This window comes from Urocitellus parryii, chromosome 6, assembly GCF_045843805.1.
Source record: "Urocitellus parryii isolate mUroPar1 chromosome 6, mUroPar1.hap1, whole genome shotgun sequence".
Taxonomy (NCBI): domain Eukaryota; kingdom Metazoa; phylum Chordata; class Mammalia; order Rodentia; family Sciuridae; genus Urocitellus; species Urocitellus parryii.
Window position 1 is genome coordinate 118,275,297 of NC_135536.1, and position 20,829 is coordinate 118,296,125.

Below are 20,829 nucleotides of genomic sequence, written 5' to 3' on the forward strand. Positions count from 1 at the left end.
GAGATCCATTCCCTGTTTTGGTTATTTTGGCTTTCAGTTTGCCTTTCTCCATTCTTCTGACCTCAGTAACTTAAGCTCCTGGATCAGGAAGGGGAAGCTAAGAGGGAAAGATCGTGGAGCAAGGAGAAAGAAAAGACAGTTTTTAAAATATTTATTTTTTAGTTGGACATAATATCTTTATTTATTTATTTTTATGTGGTGCTGAGAATCAAACCCAGGGCCTCGTAAGTGCTAGGTGAGTGATTTACCACTGAGCCACAACCCCAGCCCCAAGAAAAGACATTTTGTGTGTGTGTGTGTGTGTGTGTGTGTGTGTGTGTGTGTACTGAGGATTGAACCCAGGGACGCTTTACCATTGAGCAACATCCCCAGCCATTCTTTTGAGACAGGGTCTCTCTGGCTGAGGGCCTTGTTAAGTTGCTGAAGCTGGTCTCAAATTTTTGATTCTCCTGCCTTGGCCTCCCAAATAACTGGGATTACAGGAGTGTGCCACTATGCCCAGCCAAGAAAAATTTTTTTTTTTTGAGAGAGGAGAGGGGGGGAGAGAGAGAGAGAATTTATTTATTTATTTTAGTTTTTTTCGGGGGACACAACATCTCTGTTTGTACGTGGTGCTGAGGATCGAACCCCGGCCGCACGCATGCCAGGCGAGCACGCTACCACTTGAGCCACATCCCCAGCCCAAGAAAAGACATTCTTGTTAAGTCATCTACCAATGTAACAGTGGTATACTTTGAATATAGCCTTTGCTGCTCTGCCACTGCAATTTATTTTTAAAATGGACATGTTTCTTTCTCTTCCTCTCTCCCTGCTCCTCCCCTAATCTCTCCCTCTCTCCAATCTCAGGGGAAAAAGGATTACCTTTCTTCCCCATTTGAGGCAGATTCTTCTGTCCCTGAGTACACACCTACCATAGGAAGGAAGTATTCCAGACTTTGGGGATGGTACCAGAAGATCTCATAAATGACTCTCTCCCAAATGAACAAGTTAATTACAACTCCAACAGAGAACACATGGAATGCAACCTTTGAATCACCTCTTTAAAAACTTCTTGTTCCTGCTGATGGACATAATCACAGTGTGGAACAGGAATCTCCTGAGTTTCTCCTTTACTATGAATAGTTTTTATAGCCAATTAGACACAGCTTAAGTGAGAACTAGTGAACTGGAAAACAGGTTAGAAGAAAACATTCAGAATGAAACATGAGGGGCTGGGGATGTGGCTCAAGCGGTAGCGCGCTCGCCTGGCATGCGTGCAGCCCGGGTTCGATCCTCCAGCACCACATACAAACAAAGATGTTGTGTCCGCCAATAACTAATAAATAAATATTTAAAAAAAAAAAAACAGAATGAAACATGAAGGAAGAAAAAATGAAACATACATAAGAGAATTAGAACAAATAAATTAAAAAAAAAAGAAGAGAGAGAGAGAGAGAGACATAAAGGATATGCTGGGGATGAAGTTCAGTGTCAGAATGCTAGCCTAACATGTATGAGGCCCTGGGTTCAATCCAAGCACTACACACACACACACACACACACACACACCAATAAATAAATAAATTAATTAAAATACAAAGGATAAACTGACAAGGTCAAATGTGTGTGTGTGTGTGTGTGTGTGTGTGTGTGTGTGTGTATGCGCACGCACATGTGTACATGTACAAGTCACTGGGGATTGATCCCAGGGCCTTGTGCATGCTAGGCAAGCACTCACCTCTGAACTATACCCCTAACCCTTTTTTATTTATTTTGAAACAGGATGCTAAGTTTCCCAGGCTAAACTTGAACTTGTGGTCCTCCTGCTTTAGTCGCCAAAATAGCCAGGATTCTAGGGATGTACCACTGCACCCTTCTTTCAAATATACTTTTTTTTTAAAATGTAAACTCATCTATAATGACAGAGAAGCAAATGGGTGGTTGCTAGAGAAAGTGGGGAGAAGGAGAGATCAGAAAGGGACAGGAAGAAACTTTTTTTAAAATATATTTTTAGTTGCCAATGACCTTTATTTTATTTATTTATATGTGGTGCTGGGAATCAAATCAGTGCCTCACACATGCCAGGCAAGTATGCTGCCACTGAGCCCCAGCCCCAGTTCCTCAAATATACTTTTAATCTGATTTCCAGAAAGAAAAGAAAGAGGTAATGAGGCAGAAGCAATATTTTAAAAAAATAAGAGCAGAGAATATTTTTTAAGTAACAAGGACAACAGTTCATAGATTCAAGACGTCTTCTCAACCCGAAGCAGGATAAATTAAAAAATAATTCTATACCTAAACACATAATTGTAAAACTGCAGAAAACCAAAAGCATTTTTTTTTAAAGAAAAAAATTAAAAGTAACTAAGAAAACATTCAGGTTTCCTTCCAAAGAGAATGATTAGGCTTACAGTTGACTTCTCAACAGAAGTAACAGGAACTGGAAGATCATGAAATGATACCTTGAATGTGCCACAAGAAAGTCATTGTCGGCTTCAAGTTCTATAATTAGCAAAAATGCATATCAGAAAAGAAGGCAAAATGAGCCCTGCTCGGTAGTGCATGCCTGTAATCCCAGCGCCTCTGGAGGCTGAGACAGGAGGATGGCAAGTTCAAAGCCAGCCTCAGCAATGGTGAGGCACTAAGCAACTCAGTGAGATCCTGTCTCTAAATAAAATACAAAACAGGGTTGGGGATGTGGCTCAATGGTTGAATGCCCCTGAGTTCAACTCCCAGTACACACCCCCCTCAAAAGAAGAAAAACAAAAGAAGGCAAAATGAAGATATTTGCAGACCATAAAACTGAGTGAATTTGTCACTTTCAGATCTAAGAAGTATTTTTCAGGCAGAAGGAAACCTCTTCAGTATTCCAAGATGAAAGCTCAGATATGCAATAGGGAAGACTGATAAAGTCACATGTACATCTAAATGACATTTCCCCTCCTTTTACTAGAAATTTTCTACCTATACAGAAGTAAGGAAAATAATAACAATCCCATCACTCATCAGCAATAATTATTGACATATGGACACTCTCACTTCCTCCTCTGTTTTTTTTTCCATATCCTGCAGATACCAGATTATTTTGAGGCTAATCCCAAGCATCATAAAAAATCATCTATAAATACTTCAGAATGTATCTCTAAAAGATAAAGTCGTTTTTCTCAGTGCTGGGGATCAAACCCAGGGCCTTGCATACGCTAGGTAAACACTCTATTACAGCAGCCCCAATAAATATTTTTTAAAACAAAAGTGCAATACTATTATTATTCCTAAAAAGTAAAATTAATAATAATATTTTAAAATTATCAAATGTCCACTCAGCCCTATTTTTTTAATAATATTTATTTATTTATTTATTTTAGTTTTCAGCGGACGCAACATCTTTATTTTGTTTGTATGTGGTGCTGAGGCTCGAACCCAGCGCCTTGCACATGCCAGGCGAGTGCGCTACCGCTTGAGCCACATCCCCAGCCCTCAGCCCTATTTTTTGTCTCATTTTTTTTTCCCAGATGAATGTTCAAACCAAGATTTTTATATGTGTGTGTGTGAACATGATTCTGAGTTGAACCCAGGAACTCAAGCATGTCGGGCAAGCATCCTACCACTGAGCTACGTCCCAGACATTTAAACTTTGAGACAGGTTTTAGCTAAATTGTCCAGGCCGGATTTAACCTTGTAATCTTCCTGCCTCAGTGTCATGAGTAGCAAGATTCTTAAAATATTATTTTATTGCATTTGCTAAAGTGTTTGTGTCAGTTTTTTAAAAGATTAATTTAAAAAGTAAAAATATTGCTGGGTATAGTGGCACACACCTATAATTCCAGTGACTCAGGAGAATGAGGCAGAGGATCCAAGTTCAAGGCCAGCCTTGGCAATTTAGCCAGACCCTGTCTCAATATAAAACATAAAAAGGTCTGGAGATGTAGTTCAGTGGTAAAGTGCTCCCAGGTGGTTTACTCCCCAGTACCAAAAAAAAAAAAAAGAAAGAAAAAGAAAGAAAGAAAAAAAAAGAAAGAAAGAAAGAAAGAAAGAAAATATCTTTTTTTTTTAAAGAGAGAGAATTTTTTAATATTTATTTATTTATTTATTTATTTTTTAGTTTTTGATGGACCCAACATCTTTATTTTATTTTTATGTGGTGCTGAGGATCGAACCCAGCGCCTTGCACATGCCAGGCAAGTGAGCTACCGCTTGAGCCACATCCCCAGCCCAAGAAAATATCTTTTTATATTCCGATTGTAAATAAAACAGTGTGTAATGGACCTAGTACCTCAGTTTTACACATGTGCCTCTAAATGATAAGGTCTCCTCTTTTAAATATGGTCAATACCATTTTCCCACCTAAAAGTAAATAATTCCTTACTAGCCTCATATATGTAGTCAGTATCCAAATGTCCTCAATTGTTTCGCTAATGTTATTTTTAGATTTTATTGTTTGAATCAGCATCAAGATATGGTTGGTGAATCATGTTTAATTGATGTGTCTCTTAACTCTCGATTTTTTTTTTTTTTTTTTTGCTGGGAGCAATGCTAGGGGTAAAACCCAGGGCCTCATTAAATGTAATCCAAGTGCTCTGAAACTAGATAATTTGTCCTATAGCTTACAATTTTTTTTCTGGACTGGGGATTGGACCCAGGGGCATTTTACCACTGAGTCCATCTCTAGTCCTTTTTATTTTTCGTTTTGAGACAGAGTCTTGCTAAATTGTTGAGGCTGGACTCGAATTTTCAATTCTCCTGGTTTAGCCTCCCCAATTGCTGGCTTCAGCTTTAATTTTTTAAATTTTGCTGATTACATCGCCAGAATATCCTTTAATCTATAGTTTTTGAGTGTCTCCTATGGTACCTATAAGATGATAACTAGATCTAGAAGCTTGATTATATCCTTCAGGTTTTATTTTTTCTTATTTATGATATGCTACCCCTCATATTGCCTCAAGTCAGAAGAGAAGTGATCTGTGACCTCCACCCCACCCTTAGGCAGGTTAGGACTGACCAATTGGTTGAGGTGCTGTCAGCTCTAATCCTTTTTTTTAATGTTTGCAGCTTAGGTTTATTGAATGTTTGTAACACGCCCCACACCATTCTCAGGGCTCCACCCATCTTAACTCATTTAATTCTCATAGTCATGCCAAGAAGTAGGTATCCTTAGCTGGGTGCTGGGTGTGCACCCAAAATCCCAGTAGCTCCAGAGGTTAAAACAGGAGAATCACAAGTTCAAAGCCAGCCTCAGCAATTTAGTGAGGTCCTAAGCAACTCAGCGAGACCCTGTCCAAAAGAAAACATAAAAAGGGCTGGGGATGTGGCTCAGTGGTTAAGTGCTCCTGGGTTCAATCCCTGGTATAAAAAAAAAAGTAGTAGTATGTATTATTATAATCCTCTGTATCTTTAAGGTGGTGAAATGGAGCTCTGAATAGTAAGGGGTGGAGCTGGGTTGGAAGTTCTAGAGCTTGGATCCCAGCCAGCGGTGGCCAAGAGCCCTGGCTGCAGTACCTGTGAACAAGAGAAGAGTGGCAGGACTGGCTCCAGTTGATCCTGTGCTTGCTGCATGCTGGGCACTGCCCTCGGGGGGCTATCCCAGCAGGTGGCATCCTCTTCAGGCTGTGGACCTGAAGGGCTAGTCACAGGAACCTGGCTCAGTAGGACTTCCTTTCACTGGAAGTCCAGGGGGAGGCTAGATTCCTCCAGTGGACATCAGTAGCTCAGCAGAAGCAAAGATCCCAGGCTCTGTTCTCCCTGCCACTGCTTGGGTACCTGCCAACCAGAGCGGGACCCATCTGCTGCTAGTGTCCAGTGGCCCTCCAGACTCCTCCTGGACTCCAGTAGTGACAAGGCGCCCACTATCTCAAGAAGCAGCCCATTCCTGTGACTTTCAGGACATTTCCCTGGGGCCCAGATGCACCTCTCTGCTCCTCCCTGTTTTGGGCCTGACTGGCTCTCTGAGCCCCTGCAGCTCCATCCTCTGACCCCTGCAGGGATTGGGCAGGCAGGGCAGTTTGGGAGGCTGGGAAGCGCACAGTGAGGGCATGTCAGCAGATATGGTGTCTGGTGAGGGCTGGCTCTTTCCTTTATAGATGGTACCTTCTTTCTGTGTCCTTTAAGGATGGAAGGGGTGTCTAATCCACCCCTTATAAAAGTTTTTATCAGATTTTTATGGGTTGGTTTGTTTCAAACAGGTTCTTGCTATGTTACCGGAGCTGGTTTTGAACTCCTTGGCTCAAATGATTCTCCCACTCAGCCTCTACAGTAGCTTGGATTACAGGCAGGCACCACCACACAAACATGATTTTTGTGTTTTATTAGTCACTGATTTCCTTTTTCTTGATCCATTACAAGTCATCCTTCAGTACCTCCAGGGATTGGTTCCAGGATCCCTGCAGATACCCAAATCCTTAGATGCTCAATTTCCTTATATAAAATGATGTAGATAGCTAAACTATGGAACCAACCTAGTACCTTACAACAGATGAATGGATAAAGAAAATGTGCTATATATACACAATGGAATGTTACTCAGCTATCGGAGACCAGCTCCAACAGGGGGTCTCAGGAGACGAACGGATGGTGAGGAGTCGGCAAAAGAGGGGTGGAGAAACAACACAGTCACCAAAGTGAAGGTGTTGATTCCAATCTTTACTTGTGAAGTTGATCATATATACTTTTCATTTTGGCAGGCTCACAGTACTTTGTGGTTACAAAACAGGAATCATTATTCAAAGAAACAAAATATTATGTAGCTACAATTAGAATAGAAGAATGTATCTTGGCTTATGCATAAGCAAGCATTTGTACTTTCAGTTCGAGTTTTGTTTTGAGCTGTTTCTGCTTAGTTAACTTTTAATAATAGTTACAAATGTCCCAAACTATTGGCCTATACCTTGACTATTCTTTCTTGACTTACTGACTGGAACCGGTGCCATGGTTACGGCAAGGGGTTGACTTGTTATTAATTTTAATCAAAAAAGAGTAAGAGCAAAAACCATTGTGCACAGGAACAAGAACAAGTTGCCCAGTACTAAGCACTAATCTGTCTTCTTTTTTTTTTTTTTAATATTTATTTTTTAGTTCTCGGCGGACACAACATCTTTGTTGGTATGTGGTGCTGAGGATCGAACCCGGGCCGCAGGCATGCCAGGCGAGCGCGCTACCACTTGAGCCACATTCCCAGCCCCTAATCTGTCTTCTTAACATTAATTTTTCTTCTCTAGATTTTAATTTAATTTCTCAAAAACTTCCTTGACAGGAATACAGGAAGTTTTTCATTAGACATTAACAATTTACACTCCACAGCTGAATTATTGCATTTAGAGCAAACAGATCTATGCTTTAGAAGTAGTTGCATTAATTGGGAAAGTCATGTTTTTTCCTTCATACTTAATGGTCATATGAGAAGTCACAACTATACTTATTAAAGGAATACAAAAACAAACCAGCCCATTCCCAGAAACATACTGCACTCCTCCAGAGGATGGACGCCTTGCGCCATCCACCTCAGTAGGGCCTTGCCATTGCCTGAGTCAGGGGAGGGGCGCAGCACTCAGCCTTAAAGAATAATGAAATTATGACATTTTCAGGTAAATGGATGGAGCTGGAGAATATCATGCTAAGCGAAATAAAGCAAACCCCCCACAACAAATGTTTTCTCTGATAATCGGATGCTGATCCATAATTGGGTGGGGGAGAATGAAGGAACTTTGGATCGTGCAGAGGGAAGTGAGAGTAGGGAAGGAAAGGTGGAGATGGGAAGGACAGTGGAATGAGATGGACATTATTACCCTATATACAGGTATATACATGACTGGTGTGACTTTGTACCATGTACAGCCAGAGGAATGAGAAGTCGTGCTCCATTTAAGTACAATGTGTCAAAATGCATTCTACTGTCATGTATAACTAATTAGAACAAATTTTAAAATAAATTTTAAAAAATAATAATATTTGCACATAACATATGTACATCCTTCCATATACCTTAAATCATCTCCAGATACTTAATACCTAATACAATGCAAATTCTTTTTTTTTTTTTTTAAAGAGAGAGTGAGAGAGGAGAGAGAGAGAGAGAGAGAATTTTTTAATATTTATTTTTTAGTTCTCGGCAGACACAACATCTTTGTTGGTATGTGGTGCTGAGGATCGAACCCGGGCCGCACGCATGCCAGGCGAGCGCGCTACCACTTGAGCCACATCCCCAGCCCTACAATGCAAATTCTATGTAAATGGTTATGTTGCATTGTTTAGGGAATAACAACAAGAGAAAAGACGGTACATGTTCAGTACAGATATAGCTTTTGTTGGCCTAATTACACTTTCAATTCATGGTTAGTTGAATCTACAGATGTGGAACTCCAGAATATGTAGAGCCAAGTGTGTTTCATTAGGTTTGCACAAATGGTGATATTCTAATTTTATAATTTCTCTAAACTTGTCACCTGATGGGGGTCCAAGGAGATCCCCCAGATGGGAAAAGAGGACCTCAAGTCAGCTCTGGCAAGTTCTCAACTTACATCACAGAAAGGAATTTCAGGACAGGTCAAAAGAGGCGCAAACAGAGATTTATTCAGGAAAGCAAAGAGTAGAGCCAGTCACCCAGAGGGAGAGGGAGTGGGGGCGCTCCAGAGGGAGCTGTGCTTTTGGAGTCTCAGACCTCTTTAAAAGGAAACTTTGTAAATGGTGAGCATGAGAGACATATGGGGTGGTGTCAGCTTAATGGGCTGCACTCTTTCGATTTGTGGAGCACAGAGCGGGTCACAGTCGTCTGGTTCTTCTCAGAACCTTAGGTTGACATTATCTAGTTAACAGAGCCTGGACCATACCATGTCTTGGGTCTCTAACCATCTCCCTCTAGGCTTCTCCTAATGAGTCTAGAAATACATTCTGTAAGCTAATGAGGCATACAGGCACGAATCAACTGAACTTACAATACTCTAAGATTTATTGGACCTTTTAAGAATTTCAGGGACGGGGGGTTAAGGTAAGGGTGACCGTGGAGTTTTTAGATAATTTACAGTCCCTCCTTCCTTCTCATTTGTCTCTTTTCTACCTATCTTTATTTCTTCTATCCAATCTCAAACTTTTTGGCTGGAGTTCTTTTATAAGAAAGAGTTTTCAATCGGGGCCTAGTGGTACATGCCTGTAATCCCAGTGACTCAGAAGGCTGAGGCAGGAGGATCCCTAAGCAACTTATCAAGACCCTGTCTCAAAATTTTAAAAAAAGGGGGGGGGGAGCAGTGCTGGGGATGAGGCTCACGGTTAAGCACCCCTGGGTCTAATCCAGGTAAGATGGCAGAACAAAGACCCTCCAGTGCTCACCTGCCCCTCCATGAGATGGAGCCTAAGAAACAGAAGTGTGGCTGCAGGTTGAGAGGGTGATGGTGGAAGAACACTGGAATTCAGCAAAAAGGCAAAAACCCGGGGGAAATCCAGAGACCTGGGACAAGAACACTCCAGCACCTGTGGCCTGGCTCCGTGGCCCAGGGAGAGGGAGTCTCCCCAGTGCAGGGTGAAGGTGAAAGAGAGAGTGGCACAGGCACTGTCAGCCCAGGAGCAGCACCTCCAGGACATCCAGCCTAAAAGGATGGGAGACCTCGAGGCCCTGGGTCTGCACGGAGCCTGGCTTGAGAGAAGGAATCCACTACATCTCATAGTAAGCCCCCAGGTGCTGGAGCTGGAAGCCATCTTGAGAAAAGTCCTAATGTCTGAGCTGGGGACACTCTGGAAACCCCTACATATTCCCATCTCTGGAACCCCCATTCATGCCACTGTACTGCCTCAATAGGTAACTGCCTCACAAGACAGTCTTGGCTCAGGGGAGTGATTCTGAGATGAACCGGCAAAGAGCCCAGGACTAGGGGCTGCAACATAGAGGGGAGGAGGCCACGGTCCTCCAGAATCATGGAGGGAGGAAGCGGCCCTCTGAGACAGGGGCACAGCCAATCTCAGTGGCTTCAGCTGGGTACTAGGATTGAAGGCGCCAGGAGAGAGAACGGTGGCCCACAAGATTCTTGCACAGAAACCTGTGGTTCCTCTACACCCCTCCACCCTGAGAGGCATCTGGGGTGGTCTCCAGCAAACTGTCCAAGCTCTGCTTTTGCCCTGGCTGGGGGCCTGCATCTCAAGAAGCTTGGTGAGAATCTCTGCCTGGTGCCACCTCATTCTGCACTAGGCTGTTCAGAGAGCACCTCAGCAAGAGGAATCTCAAAGAGCTTCTGCCCAACACACTCCCTGGCGATCTGGTGCCAATATCAACAGAACCTTTGGAAACTCCATCACCTGGTGGGGATGCCATTCCCATGGTGGAAGTAACTACATCTACCAGAACATAAGACCTGCAAAAGTGGGTCTGTATGACTCTGATTTGGTGCACGCTCTGCCCAAATCCACTAATCACGTTCAAAGATACAGGGACATTACACTACAGTGTCCAGCTAGGAATAAACTCAATACTTCAAAACAAACCAATACCCAAATGAATCATTAGGAGAAAACTGCTTACTAGGTTGGTCCTCACAGGACAGCAGTAGAGCTATTTATTCCAACAGATGCAAAAATCTCAACATAAAAACATGAGAAATATGAAAAAAGAAGGTAATACAACACCTCCTAAGGTTCATAACAGTAACAGACTCCAAAGACATCAAAGTGGATGAAATGCCTGATGAAGAATTCAAAAGAGCCCGGGGCGGTGGCACATGTTTGTAATCCTAGCTGCTCAGGAGGCTGAGGGAGGATCAGGAGTTCAAAGCCAGCCTCAGCAAGATACTAAGCAGCTCAGTGAGACCCTGTCTCTAAATAAAATACAAAATAAGGATGGGGATGTGGCTCAGTGGTTGTACCCCAGATCGGGGGTGGGGTGGGGGAGGAAGACTTCAAAAGAATGATTCTTTTTAAAAGCTCAATGAAATTCAAGAGAATACAGATACACAGTTAAATAAAGAAGACAATTCAGAGTGTGAATGAGAACTTGATTTCAAGGGTAGATTTTTTTGGGGGGTGGGTACTGGAGATTTAAACCAGGAGTACTTTACCACTGAGCTACATTCCTAGCCCTTATTCACTTAATTTGATTGATTTATTGTTTGGTATTGGGGACTGAACCTAGGAGCTCTTAACCACTTAGCTACATTTCCAGCCCTTTTTATTTTTTGAGACAGGGTATTGCTAAGTTGCTGAAGCAGGATTTCTACTTGTGATCCTCCTGCCTCAGCCTCCCAAGTTGCTGGAATTTTAGGCATGCACCACCATGCCTGACTAAGAGGAGATACTGAAACACAAACAAATATGTGTCTTGGAAATGAAAATATCAATAAGTCAGATAAAAAAAATCAATGGAAAGCCAGGTGTGGTGGCACATGCCTGTAATCCCAGCAGCTCGGGAGGCGGAGGCAGGTGGATAACAAGTTCAAAATCAGCCTCAGCAATTCAGTGGTTCAATCTCCAGAACCACCAATAAAAATAAGTAAATAAGTAAATGAAATAAAATAAAATAGGGGAATTTATGTTCACTTCTCTGACCTTATAAAAGGAACCATACACCCAGAAGCAGAAGAAAGATGTTATTGTCATGTCAGCATATGAAAGAATAAATTCCACTAGAAGATAGATATACAAATAAGAAATAGGAAACAAACATTATCAATACAATAACCACCAAAACACAAAGATGGATAAAAGCAGACAAAATAAACAATGATCATAGCTAGAAGAAACAAATTTAAAAGACAGGAACAAGTCCACATCTTTCAATAATATCTTTGAACATAAATTGTCTTAATTTTCTAGTTAAAAGATAGAGGGCTGGGCTGGGGATGTGGCTCAAGCGGTAGCGCGCTCGCCTGGCATGCGTGCGGCCCGGGTTCGATCCTCAACACCACATACCAACAAAGATGTTGTGTCCGCCGAGAACTAAAAAATAAATATTAAAAATTCTCTCTCTCTCTCTCTCTCTCTCTCTCTCTCTCTCTCTCTCTCTCTCTCTCTCCTCTCTCACTCTAAAAGATAGAGGGCTGGGATTGAGGCTCAGTGACTGCATTTGCTCACATATGTGAGGCACAGGGTTAGATCCTCAGCACCACATACAAATAAATAAACAAAATAAAGATATTGTGCCCATGTATAACTAAAAATAATAATAATTAAAAGATAGAGCCCAGTCTGTAAATGGATTAATAAGCAAGACCCAACAATATGCTGTAAAGACACACATAGACTGAAACGGAAAGGATGGAACATAATATTCTAAGCAAATGGAATCTGAAAGAAATCAGGAGTAGCTATACTTACATCATATTTACTCTGCCACATCCCCAGCCCTATTTTGTATTTTATTTAGAGACAGGGTCTCAATGACAAAATACACTTTAAGATAAAAACAGGGGCTGGGGATATAGCTCAGCTGGTATATACAAGGCCCTGGATTCAATCCCCAGTACTGCCAAAACAAAGATAAAAACAGTAAGAAGAGACAAGGAATGTCAATCATCAAGAAGATATAACAATTACAAATGTATACCACCAAATGTTGGAACACCAAATATTATAAAACAAACACTATTAGACCTAAAGGGAGAGATGGGTCTTAATACAATAATAGTGGGGAACTTCAGTACCTCTCTCTCAGATTATCCAGAAAAAAATTTAAAAAGGAATATCAGAGGGTTGGGGTTGTGACTCAGTGGTAAAGCACATGCCTTGCATGTATGAGGCACTGGGTTCAATTATCAGCACTATATATATATATATATATATATATATATATATATATGAATAAAATAAAGGTCGTCAACAACTAAAAAAAATTTTTTAAAAAGGAATATCAGAGTAAAATCACATAACAGATCAAATGGATTTAACATATACAGAATATTCCATCCAATAACTGTAGAATACACATTATTTTCATCAGCACATGTAACTTTTTATAGAACATATATTGGATCATAAAACAAGTCTTAACAAATTCAAAAGGTAAAACTAATATCCTGTATCTTTTCTAATCATAATGAAATGAAACTAGATGTCAACAGCAAGAGGAACTGTAGAAATTACACAAATGGAGACTGAATAATTTTTTTGCAGGGGGTACTGGGGATTGAACCCCGGGGTGCTTTACCACTGAGCTAAATGCCCAGCTCTTTTAATTTTATTATTTATTTATTTATTTATTTCGGTACCAGGGATTGAACTCAGGGACACTCAACTACTCTGCCACATCCCCAGTCCTATTTTGTATTTTATTTAGTGACAGGGTCTCACTGAATTGCTTAGTGCCTCACCATTGCTGAGGATGGTTTTGAACTCAAAATCCTCCTGTCTCGGCCTCCCAAGCTGCTGGGATTACAGCCGTGCACCACCATGCCCGGCTGGGAAATGATTTTTTTCTTTTTTTAATGCACTTGATCTTGGGAGATTACTTAAGATGTTTTTAAAAAGTCCTTTAAGATGCCTTTTCTCTGTAGTATTTAAAGGTTTCCAAGGTGGACTCGAACAGATGGACTTACATTACCAAAACTTTTATATTCTAGTTGTTGTGTACCTTTTTTTGCATTATGAACATTTGTGCTTCCTGTGCATGTGATCAAAGACTAAGCACAGGTTTTACAGGAAAGAGTTAAACATGAACTAGGGCTAGGTGCAATGGTACATGCCTGTAATCCCAGCACCTCGGGAGGCTGAGGCAAGAGGGTTGCAAGTTCAAAGCCAACTTCAGCAAAACCAAGGCACTAACAACTCAGTGAGACCCTGTTTCTAAATAAAAATACAAAATAGGGCTGGGGAATGTGCTATAGTGGCCAAGTGCCCCTGAGTTCAATCCCCAGTACCTACCACCTGCCTGAAAACAAACAAACAAACAAACAAAAAACCATGAACTAGGAAGCAGGGTGCATCTAGTGACTCTAGTTGAAGAGCCAGGACTGCTGTCACACCTGATATCAGAGGACAGGTGGGTATGTGGGGACACTGCCTCCCACAGCCTGGCCAGGATATCTCCAAGCTCTTGTTCTCCTCAGGATTTGACAGGCACACATTGAAGTATTTGAATTTTTTTAAAAAGTGAATAGTCTTCCTCTCTGCTTTCTTGAAAGCTTACTGATTCGTGGCCCAGGGGCACAACAGGGCACAGATTTTTCTCTTCCATAGGCGGCTGCTTTTCTGGGCACCTAGAAGCATCAGGATGAGTAGTCACTCTAGAGGTGGGCAGGGACAAATGCTGCTCCCTGCATCTGCCAGGGCAGGGCTTCCTGAAACTGGGTTAATTCTTTATATAAATGTGAACATTGAGTTTATTTTAAAAACTAATAAAAAAAATTTAAAAAGGAAAAAAAAAACATAGAAAACAACTCAGATGCATATAGGTCTTGAAACAAGTGAGGTGGCTGCGATTTTGTTGTTGTTGTTGTTGTTTTGTAGAAGGGATTTGAGATGATACTTTATTCTAAACAAAAATAACATTTTATAGAGGGACCAGAAATTATTTAGGCAATCCTCTCTCCCAGTTCTGCTAGGTTGAATGTTCCAGACCTGCTGTGGAGGCCTTCTGTTTGTCAGAACACCAGGTGTCCTGCCTGTGAAGAACAGCCATAACCTGAATTGTGAGCTTAGAGCTCAGGACTTCGCCCAGCCTCCACCATTAGCCTCAAAGAAAGCATCAGGGGCACAGGGGAACAGGCAGGGGCCACAGCCAGGGAGCAAGGACAAGGCTCCTATTCTCAGCTTGAATGTGATCGCAGGAGGGGTGGCTGGCTTCCTCTTCCCTCCCCAGGGAGTCTGATTCTCCTCACTGCTTACCTTCAGTCCACAGGGCTGGAGTTCCTGTTCACACTGGTCCCAGGTAAATGTAACTGGAGAGAGGTGTGAGAACCTGTCCTCATCCTTATCCCCATCTTGGGCCTCCAGCCAGTGCTAAGAAAGTCTTCCCCCCACCCCACTAGTCTGACCAATGGTCAGCAAATTGGAGGAGGATCTGACAGGAGTAATTAAAGGTGAGATAAAATGTCTTGGTTGTACCTATTTGTGGTTTAGCTTTGTATTTAAGCAAACAAACAAAAAAGGGAAATAAACTTAAAAAAATATTTGTCATCATAAAAATGAAACAAAAATTAAAACATTTATTGCCAAAAAAAATTGAACCAGGACGCTATATAAAACCTAAATAGACTAATAATAAATAATTACATCAAATCAGTAATAAAGTTTCCCAATAAAGAAAAGCCCAGGACAAGATGGTATCACTGATGAATTTTATCAAACCTTTAAAAAAGGACCACCATTGCTTCTTAATCTGTTCCACAGAATTGAAAAGGAGAGAAACCTTCCAAACTCATTCTAAGAGACCAGCATTATCCAGTTACCAAAACCTGACAAAGACACAATAGAAAAAAAAATATATAGACTCATATCCCTGATGAACACAGATGCAAAAATTCTCTACAAAATACTCACAAATGGAATTCCACAACACAACAAAAAGATCACACTCCACAATCAAGTTGGTTTCATTCCAGGAATGCAAGGATGGTTCAACATGTGCAGATCAATAAATATAACACATCACATAAATAGAATCAAGGACAAAAGTCACATGAACAACTCAATAGATACAAAAAGGCATTTGATAAAATTCAACATCTCTTCATGATAAAAGCCCCAAACAAATTAGATATAGAAGGATCATACCTCAGCATGATAAAGGCTATATATGATAAACCCATAGCCAATATCATACTGAATGGGGAAAAACTGAAAAAATTTCCTCTAAGATAAGGAACAAGATGAGGGTGTCTACTTTCACTGTTCTTATCCAATGTAGTACTAGAAATTTTGGCCAGAGCAATTAGGAAAGAGAAAGAAATAAAAGGCATAAAAATAGGAAAAGAGGAAGTTAAATAATCCCTGTTTGCAGATGATGTGATGTTATACTTAGAAAAACCTAAAGACTCCTTCAAAAGATTATTAGAACTGATAAATTCAGTAAAGTAGAAGGATACAAAATCAACATACAAAACTGAGTAACTTTTGAGTACATGACTGTAATCCCAGTGATTTAGAAGGTTGAGGCAGGAGGATTGCAAATTCAAGGCCAGTCTTGGAAATTTAGTAAGACCCAATCACAAAATAAAAAATAAAAAAGGCTAGGAATGTATCTCAGTGGTAGAGCATTTGCCTAGCATGCACAAGGCCCTATGTTTAATTCCATAACTGAAAAAAAATTAATAGCTTTTATATATACACCAATAATAAGTTTACTGAGAAAGAAAATAGGAAAACAATTCCATTCAAAACAAACAAACAAACAACAACAACAAAAAACCTTGGAATAAATCTAACTAGCCCACCACAGCACACTGCAGCCCGCCACCCTGGACAGAGAAATAAACCTAACTAAGGATGCAAAATACCTCTGTAATAAAAATTACCAAACATTGAAGAAAGAAATTGAAGATACTAGGATAAATATCTTCCAAGGTCATGGATTAATGTTCTTCAAAAGTCCATACTATCCAAAGCAATTTATTTATGCATTGTCCATCAAAATATATTAACATTCTTCAGAAAGTTAGAAAAAACAATCCTAAAATTCACATGGAAGCACAAAAGACCCCAAACAGCCCAAACAATCTTGAGCAAAAAGAATAAAGCTGAAGGGGCTGGGGTTGTGGCTAGTGGTAGAGCACTTGCCTAACACACATGAGATACTGGGTTTGATCCCCAGAGCCACATTAAAAAAAAAAAAAAAACTAAATAAACAAAATAAAGCTATTGTGTCCATCTACATATAAATTTTTTTTTAAATAAAGCTGGAAACATCACAACACCTGGTTTCAAGGCATCCTACATCCCACAGTAACCAAAACAGCATGAGGTTAGCATAAGGACAGACACATTGACCAGTGAAACAGAATAGATTACCCAGAAATACAGCCACACATCTACAGCTAACTGATTCTTGACAAGGTGCCAAAAACATATACGAGAGAGAGGACAACTTCTTCAACAAATGGTGCTGAAAAAACTAGAATCCACACAAACAGGATTGAACTTAGATCTCTCTCTAACCTTTCCCAAAAATCAACTCAAAAATGAATCGAAGTCCTGAAACTCTAAAACTAGAGGAAATGCTTCAAGATGTTGGCACAGGGCCAGGCATGGTGACAAACGCCTGTGATCCCAGCAGCTCTGGAGGCAGAGGCAGGAGGAGATGAACCCAGACTAATTCTGTTTTAAGATTGGGAGCCATCTCGTCAAAAAGTCGTGAAAATTAATTTTTGTTTCACTATAAATTACTGTGATTTCTAAACTTGTTTGGAATTCCTGCCCATGCCTTGAACTCACCCATGCCTGGCTTTCCCTGACCAGATAACAACCCTCTAAAACCTTAGTGGCGCCTCATAAATCCTGGCTCCCCCTGACCAGATAACAACCCTCTCTGAAACCTCAGTGGCACCTCATAAATTCTAATGTTGGGATCTGAATTTACTCCCTAACTTGAATATCATGCCATGTAGACCATTAATCTGCCATCTGCCTTTGTATTATGCTTGTCAGAATCCTATTATCTGTAAGTTCTCAAGACACCCACCCTTGAAACTTTTTGTGCTACAAAATCGTGTTCCTGGAAGCTGGGGTACTGATCTCTAGTCTGGGGTTTCCAGGAGAGACAGTCCTGGCCAGCTCTGGTGTACACAAATACAAACTTGCTTTAATTTGATTTAAAATTGGAATTGGTGGTCTTTTCTTTGTGTTGGGGTTTCACAGAGGAAGGTGAATTCAAAGCTAGCCTCAGCAATTTAGCACAGCGCTAAGCAACTCAGTAAGACCCATCTCTAAATAAAATACAAGATAGGGCTGGGGATACATAGTCAACTATCAACTCAGAGCACTTACAAATTGTTAGTATGTTTGATATGTTTCAATAATTTTTATTTTTAACTGGGGATTGAACCCAGGAGTGCTCTACCACTGGGACACACCCCCAGCCCTTTTTCTATTTTTAATTTTTTTTTTTAGTTGTAGATGAACACCTTTATTTATTTATTTTTATGTGGTGCTGAAGATCGAACCCAGAGCCTCACATGTGCTAGGCAAGTAGTCTACCACTGAGCCACAACCCTAGCCCCACTTTTTTATTTTGAAACGGGGTCTTATTAAGTTGCCCAGGCTGACCTTGAACTTGTGATCCTCCTGCCTCAGACTTCTAAGTAGTGAAATTACAAGTGTGCTTGTAGTTTTGTTTTGTTTTGTTGTGGTGCTGGAGATTGAACCCAGGGCCTTTTGCATGTAAGGCAAGCACTCTACAAACTGAACTATATCCCTAGCCCTTGCATGTAGTTTTGCTATTTAAAATATCCTATTTTGGCAATGAGGGATTCTTCAAGTTGAGTTTTGACATGACCCAACTAGTCTTTGGTAACTGTTTTTCTGCTAAGAAAATATTCCAGGCTCTTAATTTGCATTGTAATCCAGACCTTGAAAGAGCCATTTCTTCAAGGATCTCCTGTTCCTTCGATTAGGAAATGGCATCTAGTTACCACAATCTGGGCACTATGAATGTTTATTATACAAGGTAGTCAGTGTACCTTGTCCTTTTCAAAGGAGGAAACTAAAGTAGATTTTTAAAAAAACAAAAATAGATGTGTGTTCATTGTATTTATAATTCAAATTTGGAACTGTAGGGTTTTGTTACATCTCTGATTTAAACTTGTATCTCTTTTTCATACTGAAAAGCTGGGTTCCTAATGACATTAGCATACCCAGTAGACACTGTTTGCTCTATGCAAAATATCTTCCTGGTGCATGTTTGGCTTTCACGGAGCTGTTGCTCACCTGGTGGCTTTCCTGGATTTGAAGCAACTCTTAGTCTACCTTGGGTTTTTTCCAAAGCTGGGAAAACTTATTCTTTCTGCAAATAGATGCACTCCAAGAATGTCAGTGCATGAGCCTAAGGTCCTTATGGACTTGAAATAAGTGGGGGACAGGGAGCAGCAGATAAATGCCTGGCCTCCCCTGCCCACTAGGGGGACTTTATGAAGTGTATTCAATATGGCTCCTTAGAGGACCCCCAGTGGGACTAAGCACCAAGGGCCCCAAGCAGCTAGATGACACACCCTGCAGTTCCCTCCCTCCTTCCCATCTTGCTCCCACCCCTCACTGGCTTCCTCTGATTATCTCCTTCCATCTACTGGAATCCATCCATGGGTTTTTGTCTCAGGCTCTGCTGCTGGGGGTGGGGGCGGGCTGAATTTACACCAGAAAGTACAGCAGTGGCTCTAGAAGGTGGACTCTTAGGTCTGGGTTCTGGAACTCACTGATCATGTGACAACAAGGACTACCAGTGCCAAGTGGGGAAGTGAGCATTGGAGCGCCTGCTGTGGCCTGGGGCTGGTCCTGGTGGAAGGCTCACACGGTGGCCCTGGACACACAGCGGCTTGGCATCACTTGGCAGCTTGTGAGAAATGCAGATTCTCAAACTCCACCCCAGACCCCCTGAATCAGAAAGTCCCCAGGGGCCATCTGTCTGTTTCACCAAGCCCTTGGTGTGATTATCCTGTCTAGGACCTGAACTGCAGGGGGCGGAGGACACACAGAGCAATTATAAGGATTGTGGAATTACCGGCTTTTGTTGATTTCCTTACAAACCTTAAAAAGGAGAACGACAGGCTTAGGCCTGTCAGCTCAGAGCATGTTGTGCAAGTCAGAAAGTTTCCATGGCAGGGCTTAAGAAGCCTCTTCTCTTACACCTGGTAAGCGAAATGGGCTGAAAGACAAGGAACTGCGCCACGAGGCTGGCAGCGCTGGGAAGGATCAACTATGCCACGTTCATATGGGATCCCGATGTGCGCTATCAGGAAAGTTGTGTGGGCACCTTGGAGAAACTTGACCAGTTTCCTCTGGATGCTCTGGGCTGAAAGAAATAGCCCTCCCTTCACCAGAGGGGAACAGCTGTCCCCAGCCTGAAGACAAGGCTGAGAACATCCAAAGAGGTGGTGTGGGCATAATCGCAGCCATCTTCCTTTCCCCCACCCCCCCATATGAATACTGTTCTTATTCCCAAGAAATAGAAAGTAGCCCGAGATAAAAACTACCGGCCTGGAGACGTGCTGGTCTCTCCCTGTTCTCTCCTTGAGAGATAGGAGACAACTCACTTGCCCCTGAGATGGGGACGTACTGGTTTCCCTGTTCGCTCCTTGAGAAGATAAAGGGACAGGCCAGTTTCCCTGTTCCCCCTCTGAGAGATAAGAAAAGGGCCTGTCTCTGTTCCCAAGAAACAAACTTGCCTTCCACAAGATCAGGGGATGCTGACTATGTCAGTCAAGACTAAACCCGACCCTAGCGCGGCCATGATTCTAGCCTATAAAAGGTGACATTCAAGGTGGGGCTGATGCTGCTGTCCCTCCTTGCTGCTCCTGTGCCCCGCTCTGCACAGAGCAGCCTTGCCAGGCTCCTGACAATAAACCCGCTTCTTATTCCAGGTGTGTGTGTGATCAGTCCTGTACCTCTTCTCTTTCAAGAGGACCCTTATAAAATGAGGATCCATGCCCCCAAACCTAGGGTCAGTCCTCACGGAGACCCAAGATCACAGGTACCATCTGCTCTGGGTGATGTGAATTATTCACCAATGGAGTTGCCGTGTGGTGTGTTCTGGCAGAATCCAGGAGAGGAGGCAGAGACTTGAGAGTGTTGGGGGTGGGGGGATAAAAGGCTGTGCACATAAGAACTCCTTGATTTGGGCTGGGGATGTGGCTCAAGCGGTAGCGCGCTCGCCTGCCATGCTTGTGGCCCGGGTTCGATCCTCAGCACCACAAAGATGTTGTGTCCGAATAAATATTAAAATTCTCCCCCCCCTTTAAA